The 22,268-nt window shown below is 50.5% G+C and overlaps 1 long non-coding RNA gene across 4 annotated transcripts; it reads left to right on the top strand.

Moving 5' to 3' along the window:
* The first annotated feature begins 4,664 nt into the window (after positions 1-4,664).
* On the top strand, positions 4,665-22,155 carry LOC118697037 (uncharacterized). Of its 4 annotated transcripts, XR_008508847.1 has the most exons (7): positions 4,665-5,098; positions 6,857-6,907; positions 9,354-9,427; positions 12,235-12,366; positions 12,622-12,744; positions 18,125-19,882; positions 20,086-22,155. It is a non-coding gene; the product is annotated as an uncharacterized LOC118697037 (long non-coding RNA). The 4 variants fall into 4 exon arrangements; XR_004981715.1 differs by lacking the exon at positions 18,125-19,882 and having other exon boundaries at positions 21,839-22,155; XR_004981714.1 differs by having other exon boundaries at positions 18,125-22,155.
* The last annotated feature ends 113 nt before the right edge of the window (positions 22,156-22,268 follow it).

Below are 22,268 nucleotides of genomic sequence, written 5' to 3'. Positions count from 1 at the left end.
TGGATGCAACCAGAGGAAGATACCCAGGACAGGTCACAAGGCTGTGTAAAGAAAAAGGCTTCTCCCAACTGCAGTTTTGTAGCTTCCAGCAATCTGTGGGGTCTGCTTGGATGTTGCATCCAAACTATTAGGTTTAATCATCACTGATAGACCAAACCTCCATAATCTTGTCTAAAACCTTTTGAACCTATTTATATTTTCAGGCTACAAGATATCCTGTGGCAAACAAGTCCAAGATTTAATTATGTGCTGTGTGAAAAACCAATTCTTTTTGTTTGTTTTAAACTGGCCTGGTAATTTCACTGGGGCACTGACTCCCTGTGTTGTGAGAAACAGCGTCTAAAATACCTGAGGGAAGTAGAATCCCAGATTTTATTGGAAGGGCATGTGATTATGACTTGTATGTGTTAAAAGCACTTCTGAAAATGGAGCACAGGTTCTACTTTTAATGCTTGTGGAAATATTGCCTCCAGTGCTCTTGTTTGCTCTTCAGCTTGTTTTTATTTATTTAATTTTTTTCCCTTAACCTCTCTTTACAAGCTACCCTAGTCCCTGACAGATCCAGCTCTCAAGCTCCTTGTTTACTCTGTTTGCATGGGCTTTGTTTTTTACAATATTCTCCTTTGAAGTGCTGCAGCAGCCGAGCGTCTCTCGCGGGAGCTGTGAGCACAAACCCCACCAAGGACAGGCACACGCCTCGGAGCGACCTCTTCCTCCTCATTATGTTTGTGATGGTCTCAATGTCACCAGTTCAAGCACAGGCACACGGGGTTCAATGCAGCACCGAGATAAAGGCAGGAGAGACATCCCCACTCCCCCGAGGCGTCAGCGACTCTGCCGCTCCTTGATTGTGCCTTTGGCAGACACCTCATTAAAAGTGGGTTATTCCACACAAACACCCCCTTGTCCTTTTGCAGGCGTAATCTGAGCGTGGAGGGGGAGCTCAGCCCCACAGCAGCGTGTCTGAGTCTGTCCAGACCTCGACTCTAACGAGCTGCTGTTCATTTGTAGCCTTCTCTGCCCCTCCTGGAGTTGTACTTTCCTGGTGCATCCTTCACTTAACACTGTCTCACAAGCAGTTTTGATCGTACCTCCAGCTACTAGAATGAAAATTAACATTACCCAAACCAAACCCAGGACACTCCTCTTGCAAATCCTTTGGTCTTAGTCCAAATAACGTTTCTCCTCAGTCGGATACACCTCCTGCATGAAACCTTCTGATGTATGACTAAGTTAACAGGTAGAGGAACCAGATTCTGAATCTTTCCCTTCCCATCATGTAAATGGTTTAGTGGAAGGTGTCCCTGCCTGTGGCAGGGGATGGAACTGACCTTAAAGGTCCCTTCCAATCCAAACCACTCTGTGATCCTCTGTCCTGCAGCCTCCTCCTGCTGTGCTCAGAGCTGTGGCTCTGAGTACTCTCTGCACTGCAGAGACCTTTTCAGAGACTGCCCGTGCCTCAGTTTCCCTTTGCACTGGAAGGTTTGTAGGTAGATTTGGCAGTACTGAGTTAACAGTTGGACTCAGTGATATTAGAGGCTTTTTCCAACTTAACCTTGCCTGTGGCTCTCTGCTCTGTGTGCACACAGGCAGGGATTACCCCAGGGCTGTGTGGTGCTCAGAGCCCGATGCCTTGCAGGTGGCACCTCCACAGGGAGGGACTGTGGAGGGAGGTGTGAGGAGCTGCTGTGTGCGGAGGCTGCCACGCCTGCGTGTGGGCAGAGCTCCAGCTGCATGTGCAGGGAAAGGGATTTGGGGGAGGGAGAGGAGATTGGTCTACGTGGGAGCTCTGTGCCAGCCTGCAAAGGATGCAGGTAGGCTGGATCCACGCGTGCAGTGGTGGAAAGCTTCCACCGAGGCCTCTGTGATTATAAGAGACTTTTGAAACACACCTCAGGAAAGGGGTTTCAAACGTGTCCTGGAGCTCCTCTTGCAGAACTCCCACGGAGCATCTCTGCTCTGGAGCTGTTGCTGAGTTTGTGGTGTGCTTTGCTCAGATGGGCGTGTGCGGGGTGCGTGGGCTGGGATGGGCGTGCAGCGGCGGCCGGCAGGGCTGGGCCAAAGGCAGCGCACGGCTCGGGGAGGCGAGCACGCCCCGCAGGGCTCTGCCCGAGCCGCTCCGCCAGCGACACCACCGAATTCCACGCCAGTGCTTTCTGTTTCGGGCGTTCCTCCGCACACCTGTGCTCCCCTCTTCTGTCCGGCTGGCGTCAGGCCCTCGGGACCGAACCGCGACTCTCGCTCACTTGTTGAGGAGCATCGGCAGGAGAGGGAGCGGTTCCCTTGGAAACCTCTGGATGCCCAGCAACAAGTCGCTGACAGCTGCCATGTGACCAGGTGCATTAATCAGAAATGTTGTATGGATCAGGTCAGATGGGGCCAAAGTCCAGCACGCTCCCCCTCCACTCCACTGCTAATTACTGAGCTGCAAGGGCTGCTCAGAGTACGGGGTGGAAAACAACTCAAAATAATTAAATCAAACAGTGACCTTTCTTGTTGTGGATTCTAAGTTCATCCCAGAATATCTCCATGAAAAAAATCTGTCTGATCCCCTCTTCCACTGAAACAAATCGTGAATGCAAATGTGTGGGGCAGAGGAGTCTCCCGAGGTGGAAAAGCCAGGGAGAATGAATGTGCCATGGACACAGAGAGTTCCCAGCTCTCTACTCAAAATAAGCCCAACATTTCAAAAGAATCTTTTGAATAAGTAGATCAGACTTGAGACAGTTTGGGTTGGACAGGTACAGCTTGTGTTCATCACTTGGATCCTTTTGAAAATCATATTTCTGAAGCCTCAACTGAATTTGCTGGCCAGCATCACCAATTAGAATGGAGGGAAAGGACTTGAGTCCAAACTCCTGCCCAACAGCCCTAAAAGAAGAGGCTGCAGCTCTCAGGAAAACAGGCAGTGCCTGTGCACGTCTCATCCCTTGTGAACAGCTGCAAAATGGCTGTTCTGTGTAGATACAGAGACCTGGAGCCCCTCTGCTCTGGAGCCAGGCTGGAGAATTGGGGTTCCTTTACCCTGGGAGAATTGGGGTTCCTTTACCCTGGGTTTCCTTTCTAGGATCTTCTAAGGGAATTAGGTATCCAAGGACTTGGGCACCCCTCAACATTTTCCATAAGATGTTGTTTACAGCTTCCGCTCTCATTCTTTTCATATTTCCTCCAAATTTCTGCTTTGCCTGGACCAAGGGACAGCAGTGGCTTCCAGATTTGTCTCCTGAAGGAAAATCTCTTGCAGACGCACGTCCAAGGTCAGGCACCAGCAAGGCTGTAACGTCTTCTCTTACCCCAACACCAATCTCACATTCTTTGTGCTGTGACTAATTCATGGCAAGGTTCATCAGGTCCTGCCAGGCTCATGCCCTGCTGCAGGGTTTGTCTCCTAGGTTGTGATTGGTGTCACACACTGGTACATTCTGCCCCAAACCAGCTTTTATGTCAGGCAAAACAATGGTGTTGCTGTGGCTGGGCAGGGCCTGGACCGGCATTTGGCCTGTGATCCGTGGTAGTGGGGGAAGACAAACAAACAAACAAACAAGAAGAGTTGGAAACAGAGCACCTGGCTTTATTGTAATCGCTCTGTAATTTGAATAGCATCCAGTGCCACTTGAAAATGGGCTCCTTCATGTCATCTGCTCTTACTTGCAGGTCTTAAGAGCCCCATTTTACCCACAGGGATCCATTCGTAGCAGAAATTTCCCAAATCAGACATGAATGTGGGTCTCAAGTATTACCCAGACAAGCCTTCAATTCTGGACCATTTTGATTTCTATCTAATTAATGTTGCCACCAATTATTATTTTTCCTTTGGTATCATGTGGTAACACATCCCATGCACAGGATATACCAAAAGACAAAGCTTTACTCAACAGGCTGACCATCCAGGGTAACTTAGGGCAGTCTTGAAAAATTGGTGTCTGCAACCTGTGTGTTTTCCATCCTAGAGGTGCATCTCAAACCCATCCCTGCTGACACCCCCAGTCAAACCCAGGGACATGAGTGTTTCTGGAGGTGAGGGTTAGGAAATAAATTTGTTCTCAGTGCTGAATGCTGTGCTCCTTGGCACACTTGTCTGACCTCCTTGCTCTGGAAACAGGAGAGGTCCAAACGAATCCAGCTACTCAGACCTGGGCTGTCTTTCAGTTTGGTGTGTCTGGGAAGAAATGGAGGGTTGGGGTTCGTGCCAGCCCCAAAAACAGAACGATCAGGGCTGAAGCTTGGCTTGTCCATTGGAGTGGGAAAGCAGCGGGTACGAGCCCCCAGTCCGAGGGACACTGCGGCAGGATGGAGAGGACAGGCTGGTCCTGGGGAATGCGGAGCGAGCGACCCGCACAAAGCAAAGCTTCCGTGCTCACGCTGGAGCCAGGTGGGCTCTCTCTCCCTGCGGGCCGTTCCCGCTGTTCCCCCTCCCGGGGAGAGCTCGGAGCGCGCTCCGCCGGCGCTGCCCCGTTCCCGGGGCTCGCCGCTCCCCGGACGGACCTGTTGCCGTGCGGCCCCGGTGCCGGGCGCCGGTGAGACTCTTACACTGAAGGCGGGCGGTCCCATGATGTAATGCTGCCGCAGCTGCCCGGAGCGGCCGCTGCCGTTGGCCGAGGCGCGGAGTCCCCGCCCGGGCGCTCCGCCCGCCGCCCCCCCGGCGGGCCATAAAAGCCCCGAGGCAGAGGCAGGGCAGCTTCCCCGGCCCCTCCGCCGCTCAGGTGACCCAGGGCCAGGTGAGCCCCGCAGGCTCGGGGACGCTGCCAGGGGCTCCTCGGCCACCTGTGGAGCCGCTCCCGCCTCTGCCGGGCGGCTCGGCCGGCGCAGGGACCCGGCGGCTGCGGGCAGCGCTCGGGGGACGGGGCCGCTCTCCCCCGGCCCTGGGGGCAGCCGGGGCGGGCGATCCGGGGAGATCCCGACCGGATCCCGGCGGCGGAGCCGGGGATCAGCACCACGGACAGCGCCCGGCGGCGCCTCCCAGGCGGGGCTGGACCGGGACGCGAGCCCGGCACCGGGAAGCGGCACCGCGCGCCGGCGGCTGCGGGCAGGACCCTCCCGGGACATCACCGCCCACCCGGAGGCACCGAGGCGGCGCTGGATGTTGGCCGGGGCCGGGGTGAGTCCAGCCCGGAGGGGTCTCTGCGGGAGAGGGGAGGCAGGAGAGCGGCAAAGGGAGCGGCACAGCCCGGCCACCTGCCCGCAGGTACCGGACAGGGATGCCCGGCTCGCGTCCCCATCCAGCCCTGCCCGGCACGGACCCAGGGGCCCGGAGCCACTCGGGAGGGACTCGGGCTCGGGCTGGGAGCCCAGGGCCGGCTGAGGTGGGAAGGGACGGTGGGATGGAGGCGTTTTCCAAACGTCCTCAGGTAAGACACGCTCACAGCCTCGGGTAGGGCAGGGAATGAAAACATTTGGGAAGCACGGTGGGATTGCATGAATCCAAATGTAACCTGCACTTCGCATCTACTCAACATCAAAGCTTTATGCTGGAAAACCCAACACTCTCGTTTTGAAAATGTGCCTGACTGGTAGTTCATGTGTAAAGTTGCTCTTAAAATTCCCTAGTTTGTAGGAGAAACAGGACATTTCACCAAGATACTGTTGGAGATGATGCTTCATGAACAGTTAATTGAAATTATTTTTCCTCCATGGCTGATTCTATGTGACTACTCAAAATCTGCCTTGCAGTAGTGGCAGACTTTGGGTCCATTGATAGATTGTGTTATCTTGAAGTGCTCAATGGCTAAATCAGAGTGGATTTTTTTCCCAAAATGCTTGCTCCAGAGAAAAGAAATTTAAAATTGAGTGTGATCAAATTAAACACAGTTGTTGGGTTTTGTTTTTAATTTTGACAAAATTAAAACAACCAAGTATTTATCTCTGGCTCATGCTGAAATAAAACATTCTTTTCTCTTTAGATTATTAAACCAAGGATCTAATCTAGAAAATAAAAAAGATAAAATGTTCAAGTGTTTGAGCACTTTGGAAATAAAGCATTTCACAGAGTTATTGCCAGCTGAAGTGATTTGCTGCATTTGTTCTATGTCCATTTTTGGAAGCTGGGATATTCCCTGAATGAATCCCCGTTCATTGGAAATTCTGCCCCAGCTCTACTAAATGTGTGTTTAAACACTTTGCTGAACAGAGGCTCAAGGTGATTTAATCCAGGCTCAGCCTGGCCACATCTGTCCTTACACTTGTATTTTTCCTGAGTGATGTTGGCCTCTCGGAGGAAAAGGAAACAAGCTGTTCTCCATTTTAAGAAAACTCCTATTTTTTACTTCAGAATTAAATATTTCTGGGGAAAAAAAAGAAGAAAAACACTTGAAAAGAAAGTTATTTCCTTTCAGGCCTTGACTATCCACACAACCTTTAGACATATTTTATAGACATTGAACAAAGTAAGGGTGGTAGTGTTTCCCGGTGGAACTGGAGTGGGGAGATATCTTTGTTATCTCTCTGTAAATCTTCTAACATCTCCCAACAACTGCTGAAGTTCAGTCTGGGCAGTGCCTTCTCTCTGCCAACACCAATATCAGGCTTTTCTCCTAAAGTGCAGCTGTAAAATAAGGGGAAAAAAATCCCATATTCTTCACCTCCTGCCCCAAAAAGCCATGCAGAAGAAGCCAGAAAATGATATTGTACCAAATACCTATTCCTGCTTTTATGGGTTTATCTCCACATTCTGGGAAATTTCCTAATCAGATTTCATATTTAATATAAAAAATAGCAGGACAGATGATATCATATCCTCAAAGCTAACTAAATTTTGTATTGTGCAGTCTTGCTTAATCAAAGTTTTATTTCCATTTGTTCAGGGCATATTTTGTCACCTTTTTATTTTATTTTTTTTTTTACTGGCAATTTTCTGTAGATCTCATAGATGGATCCAACCCAGAGGTCTCTGAAGAACAGGGGACTCAGGGTAAGGTCTGAACTTAATTCAATTTAATTCCTGACCCTTTAAGTATTCTTCAAAATGAGTAAACTCATGAAATGAATCTGGCAGGAGGGTTCCATGTCACCTGCTGGAAGCAAATATTTGAAGTTTTGCCAGAAAGAAACACCATACAGACACCCAGATTTTTATTGTTTAAAATTCAATAGAAATAAAGCCTGTTCAAGGCAAGATCCTTCTTGGCCTCTCCCCTCCCACCACACAGACAATGTTCCAGGCTCCTGGCTCTGTGTGCCTTGCACAAATATTTGTCTGTGTGTCGCTGCCACTCCACTGCAATCGTGGCCTCTGGTAGTAGCTGGGAGACTGGGAGGTGCTTGGGAATCTCAGCAGGAAAAAGAGAGGGGATTTCAGACACAAGATCAAGCTTTTGAGCCTGGACAAACAGGATGAGGTTGTTGTGCCTTTGGCAGGGATTTGTTCTGCCCCTGCAGGGGTTCACCTCCAGCCTCTCTCAAACGCTGCCCTGGGGACACAGCACTTGCCCCACCCCACTCCTGCAGGCTTCAGGCCACGGCCCATGGCCAGAGTGGGATCTCAGGGAAGTCTGAGCAAAGGATTTGGTTTTTCTGCTCACCCACATCATAGAATCACAGAATGGTTTGGGTTGGAAGGGACCTCAAAGCTCCTTGGGACGTGGAAATTGTGTTCCATGTGTGTTCAGCACTTAAAGATTCAGATTCTGACTCTGGGACTCTGGCTCAGGGGTTTAGGAAGGGCAAAGAAAAGCTCTTTCATGGCACACCCTGTCTGTGGCTCTGCAGGTGAGCACATGGACCTGCAGCAAGCCAGCAAACCCTGGCCTCAAGAAGAGAACTTTGTCTTTTGATTTATTTCAATTTGGAGACTCAGAATTTTTCATAAACCTACAGTAACTTACACAATGTCAGGCTCCACTTCAGGAGAATACAAATGCACAAACTTCAGCACTGAACTCCCTCAGGAATCAAACTAAAGTCAAGCACTTGGCTGCACTGAGGATTAAAGGATGTTTCCATAATGTTATGCAAAGATCTTTTTATCCTGTGTTACTTAAGGCTGTACATTCTTCCCAAGTCATGTTCAGAAACCCAGCTCCCTCCCCTGTGATTTTCCAAAGCATTTTACTGTTTTCAGGTGCTCAGCATGACATATTCCAATTAATCCTGATTTTCAGGGACTTCTAAGCACCTGCCTCTTGTAAACGGTCCCTTTCAGAGTGTCTCAAACACAAATATAAGGTGTCCAAAATTGCTAACTTTGAAAATCCAGAGCCATGATGAACAGTCCACCTACAAGATTCCAGCCCAGGTGAAAATTGCATGGATTCAAGCCCCCCAAACTCAGAGGCAATAGTCAATACCTGCTCCTGTGGGATGACAATGCACCCTGCCATTAGAGCAAAGTTTCTCTTAGAAAGGAGAAAATTGCACAATACCCAGTGAGAACAAGTGCAAATCTTTTCAGTTCAGCTCACAAAATTATTAATGTTGCGGTCTGTAATTCTGGCTAATCAAATATTCTGTTGCTCCGTGTTGCCAGTCGATTGTTCATGGAGAAATCAATGCCACAAAGAGATTGAAAACTTATCCTGAGTTGCTCTCCTCAGACAAGGAGTCCCCACCTGGGGGACAAAGGCTGCAGCAAAGGGCAGTGCTCTGCAGGCTCACACCTTGCATGGATCAGGAGCAGTGGGAATTTCTCAGGAGAAAGGAGAGCAAAGGCCAGTTCAGACAAACCCTTTCCCAAGGGGGAAAGAGCTGGGAATGTTTGAAAAGTTTTCAGTTGCTCCAATGGGTTGTCCAGACCTGCTCAGAGATAATCTGTAGCCTGAAAACAGAGGGGACAGACAGGAGGACAGTGCAGGGCTGAATGCAGATCCCACCAGGCTCAGGGAGCAGCAGCAGAGCCGTGCCCTTGCACAGAGCCTGCCTCTGGGAACAGCTGCTGGTGACAGGGACAGGGACACCCCTGGGACAGGACAGACTGCCTGCCATTCTGGCTCAGCTGGGAAAAGGTGGCTGCAGCTCTGCTTTGACCAGCTCCTCCTCGACCCTGCCCGAGGCACAGCGAGAGATGAGAAGCAAACTAAGAAAAGGCAACGCTTTGACTGACTTTTGTAATCCTCATCAGAAACCTAAAGCCAGTCCTAAATGAGGCACCTCAAATCTCTTGTCCATAAAGACAGACCTAGTGATCCCCATTTCCAGGGTACCAGAAAACCAAATTCAGTGAAATCTGTAAAGCTCTGGTGATCTGAGAGCAAATGGAACCAGAGAACAGAAAAAGGTGATTATCCTGTCAGGTTTGGCCTGGGAGGAAGATTATCCATCTATCTTGCCAGACCTATTTATCGTCTGATTTTCTCCTGGCTTAGCTTTTATCACCTTTCTAATCCTCCCCATCTAATTCAGACAACATTTTATCTCAGCAGGTCTCACCCAGTGCTGACGACGGTGGGCTTGGAGCTCTGGGCAGGTTTTACGTGACCTCACGGGGGCTGCACAGGTGGGTGGAACATTAATTGCCAGCTAATGAGTTCACAACTTTCAAAAATAAATGAGCTGGTATATTTTTCTAGGAGAGCAGTGTTATATCTCTCTGCTGGTCTGTCAATGAGGGAAGGGGTTTGGAAGAACTCCTTTTCAGAATTTTTAAAAATGGGCTAATTCCATGTAACACACAAATCTAAATGTGTGTGTGTGTGTGTACCTATACCTGTTGTACAATGTGTATTTAAGTGGATGTGAGGTATGAAATTGGTTTCTGGGATGGAAAGTACTGGGATGCATCATTTGAATCAAGCGGGACTCAAAGATAAATTTGAGGCAGATGATGTTTTTTGAGTATCGCTCATGGTTTGAACCCACTCAGAGAAAACAATGAAATTCCAGGGCTCCCAGTCCCTCACAGGGTTCAAGGCCCCAATCCCAGTGAGATGGAAGTTTCTGTGGATCCCACAGCCCTTTGCCTTTCCCTTTTCATCCCAAATCAACGGGCACTTTCCTCACCTTGCTGCTGGTGAACGCATTAGGAGCTGAACTTTATCATGTCTGCAGCAGTTCCTGGAATAGCTGCAAGCTGAGCACTTGCTTAGGGACAGCCAGGAGGCTGGGAGAGATGATTACCTTCAGGCAGTCTCCGTGGAACATCCCAGGGTTCCTGCAGGCACAGCCTAATGTGGGACTTAGGATGCTGAACAGGCTCCCATTACAGGGCCAGCCATCTCCACACTTCCACACGGACAGGGCTCCTCGTTAACATGCACACCAGTGGCTCCAGAACACAGCAGCCCAGTCGGGGCTCATTAAGGGCAAAATCATTCCAAGGGACATTGTTTCAGAAAGGAAAGAATTTAATTTCTCTCAGGGCTGGGTTGAGTTGCAAAGAGCCTGGGGATTTTGCTCAGGGCTGTGTTGGAGTGTGGAGCTTGGCCGTGCCAGAGGCTGTGGTGGGGTTACCCTGAGAGGGACCCACAGCACCTGCCCCAGAGAGACCCTGGCTTGCCTCAGGGGCACATTAAAATAAATCTTTGTTAAAAAGGTGACTTAAAAGCCTGTGTGTCCTCTGGGAATCAGCAGCTGAGGTGGGAATTGCTCAGGCATGAGCCACAGGCTCTGCTCTGCTGATGGAGGCTCTGTCTGTGTGCCTGGTTCTGCTCTGTCCCTGCCCCGGACCTGCAAAGCTTTTGAAACCAAAGGGGGGGCAGTTGTGATGAGGAAATCTCAGTCCACTTTTATCAGCAGGTATTAAAAACCCCTAAGAATTATCATTAATAGATACAAATGAGTCACTGCACAGCTGAAATGTCCACTTTCTACTGTTTACCATGGAACAATCCACTGGAACACACAAGACATCCAATGCTTTAGCAATACACTGCAAATAAACATCTAATTATCAGGGCTGAGAGGGGAAGGCCTAAAAAGCAACAAGGATGAAGCCATTTGTCATCTCAGTTTGATCTCCTGTACAGAGTCCTGCATGAAGTGTGCTGGTAGCTCTCCTCTCCCACGTGTGCCACTGCTCCTTGGGAATAACTCTGATGCCTGCTCGTTCAAAGCTCAGCTCTATTTTAAAAATCTACTCTTTCTGAAAGGGCTGTCTTTAAAAAACCCAAAAAATTGTACAGGAAAAAGGACAAAATTGCTTCTCAACAAAGGGGCTTATCAACAGCCTGTCAATAATGTGCCAAAGGCCAGAACCTGCCTTTCAAAGAGGCTCTGAAGCCTCCACATGTACTTTGAGAGCAATTAAGGGATGTAAGCAACATGATTATTATCTCATGGGTGACATTTTCATCGGCTCTTTGGGAAAAATGAGAGATGGGCTTGAGATGGCTGTGATCAATGTTCACCCCAGTCCTGCAGAAAAACATGTGGTAGATGGGCCTGGAAATCAAAATGCACAAGGAAAGGAAGGGTGGGAGGAAGAGGTGATGAAGCCAGAAGGATTTTAAATCACAGAAGCTGAAAGAATGAGTTACATGAGAAGGAGAGAACCTGAGAAATGTGAGTGGGAACCTGTGACTTCCTTTGCCCATCTCAGGCCATGTCTTCCACCTCTTCACTTATCAGGGCACAGCTCCATCCTGAGCGTGAGGAAAGAGGAGCAGAACATTCCCAGGGCCTGAGGGGATGCCTCAGGACTGACATGTGTCATGGTCACTCTGCTCTTTCTCCAGAGTTATTGCACAGAGCCACTGAGTTTGGGGATGAGCTCAGGCCTGGCTATCCCGGGTGGATTGGAAGCAGAGCCCACACAGCCTCTGCTGCCAGCCCAGGACAGAAGCCAAGCAGGAGCTCAGATGTTGCACATACCCAGCTGTTTTGGAGCTAGGCAAAATGTTTCATGGAAAACACATCTGCAGAAGCCCATTTGGCTGCAAGATTTCCCCAGTTTTGCTGAATTTCTTGTTTAGGAAAACAAACTTAATTGCAGCAGAACAAATTGTTGCTTAATTTGCTATTAAAAAATCTTCTTCCTACATTTCATTTTATGAAAAAAAGTTAGAAATGTTAACGTTGAGTGAAAGAAATGATTTTTTAAATGTTTGGAAATCTTCCTTGTCCCAAAAGATGCTGTTATATTCCCAGCTCCTCTCTGCATGTATCAACTTAGAGGAGCACATATCCAAATTTCTGTGTGCATCCCCACAAGTGTGCATTCACACCCTGGGCAAACAACTCCAGGCAGTCCTGACAGGCATAAGCTGCTCTGCATTCTCCAGGAGTGCCTTTTTTTGAAGAGGATCTTAATAATAAAAATAATGTTATGTTACTAGTTAAACACTGGGAATAATTCCTCCATCACAGGCGAACTGTGCTGCAGGCAGGAATGAACCCCCACGTTCCCTGGGAGGAATCCCTGGGGTCCCAGCAGGATGCATTAACAGCACGTCTCTCCAGTGAGCCGTGATGGGAAGAGCACGGAGCAAAAAAAAAAAGGTAAAGTGGTTAAAAACAACTTGTATTTTTAGAGCCCAGTCTCCCACAGAAATCTTCCGAGATGCTGAGCTCTCCTTCTGAGAGCTCAGATTTGCAAGGAATAATAGTTTGGAAGCCCAGCTGAGACTCCTGGGCTGTAAATTTTCTGTAATGTTTTTCTCCAGACCCATTTGCTGTCCTGCTAATTAATCCAGGTAATGGCTGGGTTGTTTTTTTCCCTTCAGCAGCAGTTTTCCTTTTTGTTAACACGAACAGAGAACCGAAGAACCGATCTCTCGAAGGATCCTGGCTGGCAGCAGTATCACCATCTGACTGAAGAGAACTCAGCCACACGCATAATCCTCGGGAAAATTCATCTCCACCCTCCCGCAGACCCCGGTGAGAGCCCTTGAAGTGGTAATTAAAGTCTATTGAGTGGCAACTGCACCTGTTTAGAGAGGAGAGTGCGGGTAAGAGGTGCACAAAGGGAGATGAGCAGCGCGGAGAGAGGAGCTGCTGGAGGTGGGGAGGAAGAGAAGTGGAAAGAAGGGGGGAAAAGGTGTTTGTTGAAGTCGATCCAATCAGTTGTACATTTCCATCCTGCCCTAGATTTGCTCCCTCCGCGCTCTCGCAGCCACTGATGGAAGCTCCGGGGCGGTTTCCCCACCAGCCCAGCCCCGGCCCCGCTGCTCCCGGGGTGGAATCCGCGGTTCCGAAGGGTCCGGGAGGGCTCAGAGCAGCCCCGGCTCAGTGAAACCCGCGGTTCCGAAGGGTCCGGGAGGGCTCAGAGCAGCCCCGGCTCAATGAAACCCGCGGTTCTGCAGGGTCCATGAGGGCTCAGAGCAGCCCCGGCTCAGTGAAATCCGCGGTTCCGAAGGGTCCGGGGGGGCTCAGAGCAGCCCCGGCTCAGTGAAACCCGCGGTTCCTCAGGGTCCGGGAGGGCTCAGAGCAGCCCCGGCTCAGTGAAACCCGCGGTTCTGCAGGGTCCATGAGGGCTCAGAGCAGCCCCGGCTCAGTGAAACCCGCGGTTCTGCAGGGTCCATGAGGGCTCACAGCAGCCCCGGCTCAATGAAACCCGCGGTTCCCCAGGGTCCGGGAGGGCTCAGAGCAGCCCAGGCTCAGTGAAACCCGCGGTTCCGAAGGGACCGGGAGGGCTCAGAGCAGCCCCGGCTCAATGAAACCCGCGGTTCTGCAGGGTCCATGAGGGCTCACAGCAGCCCTGGCTCAGTGAAACCCACGGTTCTGCAGGGTCCATGAGGGCTCACAGCAGCCCCGGCTCACTGACGCTGCCCAGCGGCCCCCGGCTCTTGTCCCTCCCGCTGCAAGAGGGTGATCTAGGTGCAGGCTCCAGGGAAATTCTCATTCTGAGACCCATGGCTTGATCATAGAACTCCTCCTGGCTCCTGCTGTCACAGTCCCAGTGTGACCTCAGATGGCAGCAAGCAGGGTCCCAGGCTATTTGCCCTACAGATGAGGCTCTAAAACTTAAGTCAAAGACCCCTGCAAAAGCTTTTTATTGTAGGAGTAAATAATCACCCTTCCACTCTACACAGGCAGTACTGATACCCTTGACTCCCCTTACCCAATCCCAAAATCCATTGTTTCAGGTGGCACTAGAACAGTAATGTGGGCTTTGTCCCTTGTCACTGCAATTCCCTGTGTGCCCAGAATCAACTGGGCTGAACCAGGATTCCTGGGGTGAGGACAGGAGGGGCCAGAGGTTCATCCTGAGAGCACCCCGAGGCTGAGCTGAGCAAACCAGGCAGGCAGAAGAATTCCACCAGTGTTGGCAAATTCTTCTCTCTCACTGGACTTGATGGCAGCCAGTCCCCTGTGAATCCCTGACCTTCACACTCCACAGGCTGCCTGGGATGGCTCACAGAAACCACAGGAGATTCTCTCCTGTTCCTGATTGTCAGAGCACACAGCAACTCTGGTGTGAATGTTGTTGCATCTGCTTTGGACAAGTCCTGTCAGCAGCACCTCTGCAGCTTCCCAAAGCTGTGCCAGGACATGCTTCAGGGTGAGAATGAGGATAGGGAAGAACTTGCACTTCACAGAATCCCAAATGGTTTGGGCTGGAAGGACCACAAAGCCCATCCAGTGTCTCTGTTGCCATGGCCAGGGACACCTTCCACTGTCCCAGGTCACTCCAAGCCCCATCCAGTTCCATTGACTGTTCCAGGTGGGGTTTGAAATAGGTTGGGTGTCTGATCCAAGCATTGGGCTGCAGTTTGTAGAGACAGACGGACATCCCTGGACAGCAGGATAACCTGCCACTCAAGTCCTGTCCCAGGGTGAGAGGAATTGTTGGGCCAGCTGGGCAGGGAGGCTGCATGACAACACTGAAAGCCCAATGCCATAGAATCCTCCCTGAAATACCCTCCTTGCCCCTTAAACTCCAGCCCTGTGCATGAATCAGCTCACTGGGTGGAAGGGCACCATGTGATAACTCGCCTTGTTTCTGCCTTTTGACTCCCAAACACTCCTCTCTCATTTTCCCTTTTAGCCCTTCTGTCCCTCAGCCCTTTTCTCTCTCCACCTTCCCTCTGATTGCTGAGCAGCTTTTTGACTTTTCCATCAATAAGTCTAAAGAGCATTTGAACCGCTCTGGTCCCCCTTCTCTCCTCCCTCCAGTTCCAAATCAGGCAAGCTCATCGATCAGAGGAGCTCAGGAAATATCTGGTGTTTTGTTGTCAGGCTGATAATAACATTGCAGTTGTGAATGGGCTGCTGCAGGCCTGATCATGGACACCTGCAGGGTTTGTTTAATTGCATTTAATGACAAATCCTATACAGAGGAGCATTGCCAGAGAGATTTATTATCCGCCAAAGAGGCAAAGCACAACAGCTCAAAATATAATTTGCACTGAGCATTTTTCCCCCTGCCTCTCTTTAAAGCACGGTAATAAATGACAAATCGGGTAAAGTGGGAGACACGGGGCTGGGGAGGAGGTGGAGGGCAGAGGACAGAGATTGAAACCAAAGGAAATAACAGCAATAAGGCCACATTGTTCTCTCTGCCCTCCCTGTGGTCTGGTGTGCAGGAAATTCTGTTTGTTTAATTTACAGCCTGGAAGTGCAGCTGGGGATCTCTCTGTGATGAGCCTGCTTGGAGATAGCTGCAGGCCAAGAGTCCCCACTCTTTCCAGACAGGCTTTTTCCCGTGGTCCAGAGCTAAGTTTAGCTCCCATCCTTAGAAATGATTCCCAAGGAGCCTCCCAGTGCAGGGGAGAGGGGCGAGGTCCAGCTGCCACAGGACAAGGAGCCGGGTCCCTGAAATCTCTGGGACAAAGCAGGAGTGGCAGATCCCCTCCTGGCAAATGCCACACAGAGAAATACAGCCCCACAGAGACAGTCTAGACAAAAACCTCACGTGCCTCTGAGCCTGCAATTTATGTTTCCTACTGAACACCTACCTCACTCTGAACAGGGAATGGCTGGGTGTGAAACCAAGAGAGGAGCTCTTGCTCACATGTCTCTGTCTTGATTTTTACTTGACTGGCTGGCAATGATTTGTGGTAAATCCCTTTGTGGAGCTGTGTCCCAGAAAAAGGACTGAAAAGTGTCCTGATCACCTGGAATTCCAGTCCAGCTTAGCACTTCCCAAACTGTCTTCTCTCTCAAATTTATTCTTCTTTACAATTCATCCTCTCTTCCAGTTATCTTGGGCCGAAGACTGAATTGTCCTGAATTTCTATTTCTAAATATTGTCTGACTCCCCAGATGTTTTCACTGCACACTCACTACTGTTCCACTTAAATATTCAGATTAGAATCACAGAATATCCTGAGTTGTAAGGGACTCACAAGGATCATCCAAGTTCAGCTCCTGGTTAAATTTTACCTGGGAGGTTTGGGGTGACAGCACTTTTGTACAGGAACACATCCCCCTGTGTTCAGCAGCTGGCTCTGTCCTTACACAAACAGGGTGTTGGGTAACACCTGGGCCCGTTTTTATCTGATTTCCTGGACAATGGCAGTATCACTAATGCTCCCTGTTAAATAAGACCACCTGGACATCTGCTGGTATCAGCCTCAGCTATCACAAACACTCCTGCTACCTAGGCCAGCACAAAGGGCTGTTATCTCAGGGCAGCACAAATCCCCAGACTGAAACACCCATCTGGAGTTAGAATAAAGTGTCCATAGAAAGCACATATGTTATAAAAAAAAGAGAGGGAGGGATGGGACTGCTCCCCATGAGCTCCCACAGGGCACAGCCCCTGCCAGCAGCAGCAAACCCAAACCCTCTCCTGTTGCTGCACACTCTTCATCCTCCCATGGATGCTGAGGAATGGTTTTATTTCTTTCCCTTTTTCCCCCACCTGCTTATAAAAGTACCCATAACAGCTGGGTGAAGATGGGAAGAGGCTGTTCCCTGCCCGATTTCAGTGGCTGAGGTGAGCAAAGCTCTGCTGGACAAGGAATAAAGATCCTTTCTGTGGCTGTGAGCCAGAACTGTCCTTCCACACCTCATCCACGTGAGGGATTAACAGAGAAAACCTGGGCAGTGAGAGAAAAGCTGGACCCGAACCAAAGATTGCTCATCAACAAATCCAGAGAAATGGAACAGCAAAAGGGGTTTGTTTTCCTTGCTGAAATCAGCCTCTCAGTGGGATTCCAGGAATCTCTGCACTATCATTATCTTTCTCTTTGCAGAGTCCTTTTCTCCAGTGTTCCCCAGCATATATTGCATTTGCTTATTGCAGTCAGACTCAAATACAGCTGGGAGACAGGCAGTTGACAGAGCACTTCTGGAGAAGTTTATCCCAGGGTAAGGCAGAGGAGCCCCTGCTGAGCCCTGATGTCCCTGTAGAGTCTCTGGAGCGAGAAAATGGAGCAGAAACTCACGGGAACAGCACAAATTGGAGAGATGATTACAGAGAGGTTTGATGTGGTCTCAGGAGGAACGCTGCAAAGGGCAGCATCCATCCCTGAAGGGGTGACAGGAACAAGGATTACAGGATGAGAAGAACTGAGGAAGGATGCTGGGAGAAGACGTCCCTGAGGAGGAATGGCTGCTCTCCTGGCCTGGCTCTGTGTGGAAGACTAGTGATTTTGTTGTTGTGTTTGTAAAAGTGACAACAAATCATAGCCTGCCATACAGCCCAGGCTGCCACGGCCCAGGTGTGCAAGTGTTTTGGGGTGCTGGAGCTCCTGTCCTGTGAGCTTATTCTGCTCCTCAGTCCAAATGTCCCCCAATTCTTCCTTTGGCCCCATTTCTATCCTGAGCATGATGTCCTGTGGTCATCCCTGGGGTCAGTTTGGGTCAGCCCAAGGCACCCCCAGCCCCTCCCCAGTGTGGCTGGACAAGGACAGGAAAGGCCTTGGCTCTGAGTGAGCTCAGCAAGAACAAAAACATCTCTGAGTTATCAGCCCTGTGCTCAGCACAAACCCAAACACAGCCCCAGAGCAGCCACTGAGAAGGAAATTCACTCTGCCCCAGCTGAAAGCAGCACAGGAGCCAAGGGACACCCCCAAACGCACCAGAGCAGGGTCAGGGCACCCAGACACTGCTGGGACTTCAGTGCCTGGCAGGGCTTGTTTGGAGAGCTGAGCCCTTTGCTTCCAATAGGGCCTTAAAATATAAAAAAAACCCCAAATTTTCAACACCACTCAGAGCCTCCATTCTCAAAGGTATTTAGGTGTGAAAATGAAACTCTTGAATCCTGCCGAGGCCAGTGGTAAAAGCACTGAAATATCTTTAATAATTTGGGTTGTTCGTGCTGTCAAGCACTTTTCTCTTTTTCCTTTTTCTTTTTTTTTTAACTGCCCAGGCTCAGCATTGTCCACATCACTGGTACTGTGGCAGATGTGATTTAGGAATCACAGAATGGTTTGGGTTGGAAGGACCTTAAAGCTCTCCCAGGGACACCTTCCCCTATCCCAGGTTGCTCCAAACCCCGATGTCCAACCTGGCCTTGGACATTCCAGGGATCCAGAGGCAGCCATAAATCTGTTGCCAGAAGAGTTTTAAACCTGTACAAATCGCTGTCATTTGATAGTGCCTGAAAGAAAAGATCCAGGTTTCATAAACCACAAGGACTCTCTCTCCCCCTGTTTTTGACTTCCCCACTGACAGATTAAATCCACACAAAATGTCGAGGGCAGCAGCGCAGCCATTAATGCTGCAATGGCCAGGCTGGTGTCTGATGTAAATGAAACTTTGATTTAGTGTTCCCCCAGAAGCCTCCCCAGCGTGTTCATCCTCTGCAGGCTGATCAAAATCCTCCCTCCCAGGTACCTGCAGCCTTGTGCCCCACATAAGCACAGAAAATAATGTCATCAGAGCCCTGCTGATGGAGGCAGTTACAGGACAAAGGCCCTGCAGCAAGGTGGGGATTGGGTCATCGTTCCTGCTAATGTCAGGGTGCCATTTCTCCCTATTTTTAGAATTGTTCCCTTTGTACAGCAAATTGCTTAACTATAGAGACAATCTGGTGTTCACGGGCTCTGGGAGCAGGGACCCATCTTTCCTGCCTTCAGGAAATCACACAAACTGCTGAAAGCTGGAGATGGATAAAACCTGGGTACACGGGAACCTCAATTTACACTGAAAAACCTGAGCAGCTGCTGCAGCCCTGACTGAGCACAAAGGAAATTTCTGCAGGTTTCTAAATTATCCAATCTCTGCTTCAGAAGGAACTCGGGGATTCAATAAATCACTATGGGCTCTGCTCCTAAATTATTTTGATGCTTTTGGAACTCTTAGCACAGCTCCAAACTTCTCCACATTTTGAGGGAAGAGTTGGGGAGCAATGGATTAGGAATTCTGGAGCCTTTCACACTGAGGATGTTCCAAACCATCCATCCCAGCCCTTTGTTATTCTCCACATTGTACACCGTGGTTGTCCCAGACACCTCAGCATGGATTGAAGCTCTTGGGCTTCAAAGCACAGCAAACACGAGCTGTAAATTCCGAGTTTGCAGCCTAAATAAGCCAGGCAGGCAGAGAACAGTTATTATTCCTGTGTTATTGGCAGGGAATTGAGACACAGGAAGATTAAATGACTGGCCCAAGGTCACCAAAGGAGCCTTCTGTAAAGGTGAGGGCTCAGCCTGGATTTCTGAAGTCTCTGCCCAGTACTTCAGCCATCCATTCACTTGCTCTTTAAGTACCCTGTCATTATTTCTGTGAAGGAAATTATGCTCCTCCTGCAGCAGCCAGCACCGTGTAATTCTGCTTGTCTGAAAGGGAATATGAAATGGCAGTTTCACAAAAAATTAACCCTCCTGCCACGCAGCCTGGCAGCCCTGTCACAACGTCTCATTTATTATCTGCTCTTCCTCCCGTGGGGATTTAACTCCCCTCTTCTTCCAGAACTCTGGCTGGGGCTTTTTCCGTGCTATCCCAAAAACCCTACACAGGTGTCCCCTGTGGGGTCTGCAGGGGAGGGATGTGGGGGCTCGGAGCCCCTCGTTCCTGCCCCAGCTGTGGGGATTCACCCAATTCCTGAGCTGGGGAGGATCCTGGCAGCTCCAGGGAGGAGCAGCAGCAGCTGTAGCTCAACAGGAGCACCTGGGAGCAGCCACACGTCCCTGGCACCCTCAGGGGATGGCAGAGATCAGAGGGGAGCAGCCACAGGTCCCTGGCACCCTCAGGGGATGGCACAGATCAGAGGGGAGCAGCCACAGGTCCTTGGCACCCTCAGGGGATGGCACAGATCACACCTGGGGAGCAGCCACAGGTCCTTGGCACCCTCAGGGGATGGCAGAGATCAGAGGGGAGCAGCCACAGGTCCCTGGCACCCTCAGGGGATGGCACAGATCACACCTGGGGAGCAGCCACAGGTCCCTGGCACCCTCAGGGGATGGCACAGATCACACCTGGGGAGCAGCCACACCTCCAGGGCCTGAAGGGGCTCCAGGAGAGCTGGAGACAGAATTGGGACAAAGGATAGAGGGACAGGACACAGGGAATGGCTCCCACTGCCACAGGGCAGGGCTGGATGGGATTTTGGGAAGGAATTCCTGGCTGTGAGGGTGGGCAGGCCCTGGCACAGGGTGCCCAGAGCAGCTGTGGCAGCCCCTGGATCCTGGCAGTGCCCAAGGCCAGGCTGGACTGGTTTTGGAGCCGTGGTCTATAAAAGGTTTGGGGTGAGTTCCTGAGGCTCCAGCACGTTCCACACCCAGGGATCTGCAGGGAGAGGCTGCTGTGACACTTCTGCTCCTGCTCTTTATTCCCTCATTACTGAGAAATTTCTTATTAATGGAAAACCCATTTCCATCAGCTGCACTTTACCCCGTGATGTCTCTGAGCCCACCCAGAGCTGGGTTTGGGACCTAAAAACCTGTGTGGTGTTCTGGTGAATTCCTAATGGATTCTATGGAGGGGAAATTAATAGGAAGCTTTGGTTAATAGATACTCCAGATAAAAGAGCGAGTGCATCTGGTCACCATGGCAACACGAGAGCCAGCGGGGAGAGGAAATGTCACCGTGTCTGTGCCTTGACCTGCAGCACAAACAGCCTGGCAGCTGGGGGTGGCACTGCCTGTGCTCACAGGGGACAGGGACACTCCCAGCTTGGATATTCACAGCCCGGGAATGCCCTGACACACCCAGAGGGTTCACAGTGTTCAGATGGAACTCGTGGGGTTTTTTCGGGGTGAAAACATGATGAACTCGTGCCCAGAGTTGTGTTTCCACAGCCCTGAGGGAGAGGTTGGACTTGGTGGTTCTGGAGGGCTTTTCCAAGCTGAAGGGTTCCCTGGTTCCTCCTGCCCTGGCGTGCAGGGAGCTGCCCTTGCTCAGCACAGGCACCCTGCAGGTGTTTAAGGGACCTTTGCCCCTTTTCTTCTCAAACACAAAGTCGCTGTGCCACAGAATTCCAGGAAGTTTTGGGCTGGAGGGACCTCAGAGCTCATCCAGTGCCACTCCTGCCATAGCAGGGACACCTCCCACTGTCCCAGGTGCTCCCAGCTCAATGTCCAGCCTGGCCTCGGGCACTGCCAGGGATCCAGGGGCAGCCACAGCTGCTCTGGGAATTCCATCCCAGCCTGCCAGGGAACAAGCCCCGGGCACAGACCTGGTGTGGGAATTGTGCCACGGACACTCTGCTCCAGGAGCAGCTGCTGCTGCTGCTCCCGGGGACTTGCAGAAGCTGTTGGAGTGAAAATTGGGCTCCTGCTGCCTGTTATGCAAAAGCAGTTTCTTAGCAACAAAAGTGATATTCTCTGTGAAGGCAACAGGCATCAGTGGGATAATCCACTGTAATTCCAGACAAGACCTAAAACGGGTGGATGGACTGAATAATAATCATGACAGACAGAATAATAATAATGGAAATAATGAGACTAAGCTTATTTCCCTGGGTAGGAAAAACCCAGCTATAAATAAAATACAATGGGAGAAACCCTGTGCCAGTTCTCTGTATAAAGATTAGGGACACCTAAACTCAATTTATGCCCTAAAAATAGACTCTGGTGAGTAAAGCTTTGCTCATCTAAGCCGGGCTATTTATTGCTTGAGTGTTTTCCCTCACTCTGGGCAGGTATTGTCGCTCAGGGATGGAGTGAGCCGGACCTAATGCTCCATGGGGGGAATTGGAGCGAATAAATCTGTGTTCGCTGGTGGGGACGAGGATTTGCCACCTCCAAGGCGGGAAACTCGTATTTTAAAATGCACCACCAGACCTGTGCAGGGCCGTGGACTGGCCTGCGTCATCCATGTGGCTCCGTTACAGCTCAGGACCTTATGGCTTCATAAAACCTGCAATTAAACCACGTCAAATTAATGCTGTGCAGCCGCTGTGTTTTGAAGTGCCATAACATCAAGGGATTTAAGAGAAATAAAACCGCTATGAAAGCAGCACACGCTGGGAGTCACAAACGCACCTGGACAGCGCCTGGGCCGCGCGGGGCTCACTGGGAAGTGTAGTCCTGGCGCTGGTACAATCCCGTTAGCGGCGCTACCTGCAATGG

This window comes from Molothrus ater, chromosome 26, assembly GCF_012460135.2.
Source record: "Molothrus ater isolate BHLD 08-10-18 breed brown headed cowbird chromosome 26, BPBGC_Mater_1.1, whole genome shotgun sequence".
Classification (NCBI taxonomy): domain Eukaryota; kingdom Metazoa; phylum Chordata; class Aves; order Passeriformes; family Icteridae; genus Molothrus; species Molothrus ater.
Note: the sequence above shows the minus strand (reverse complement) of the source record. Positions and strands in the feature narration are given on the sequence as shown.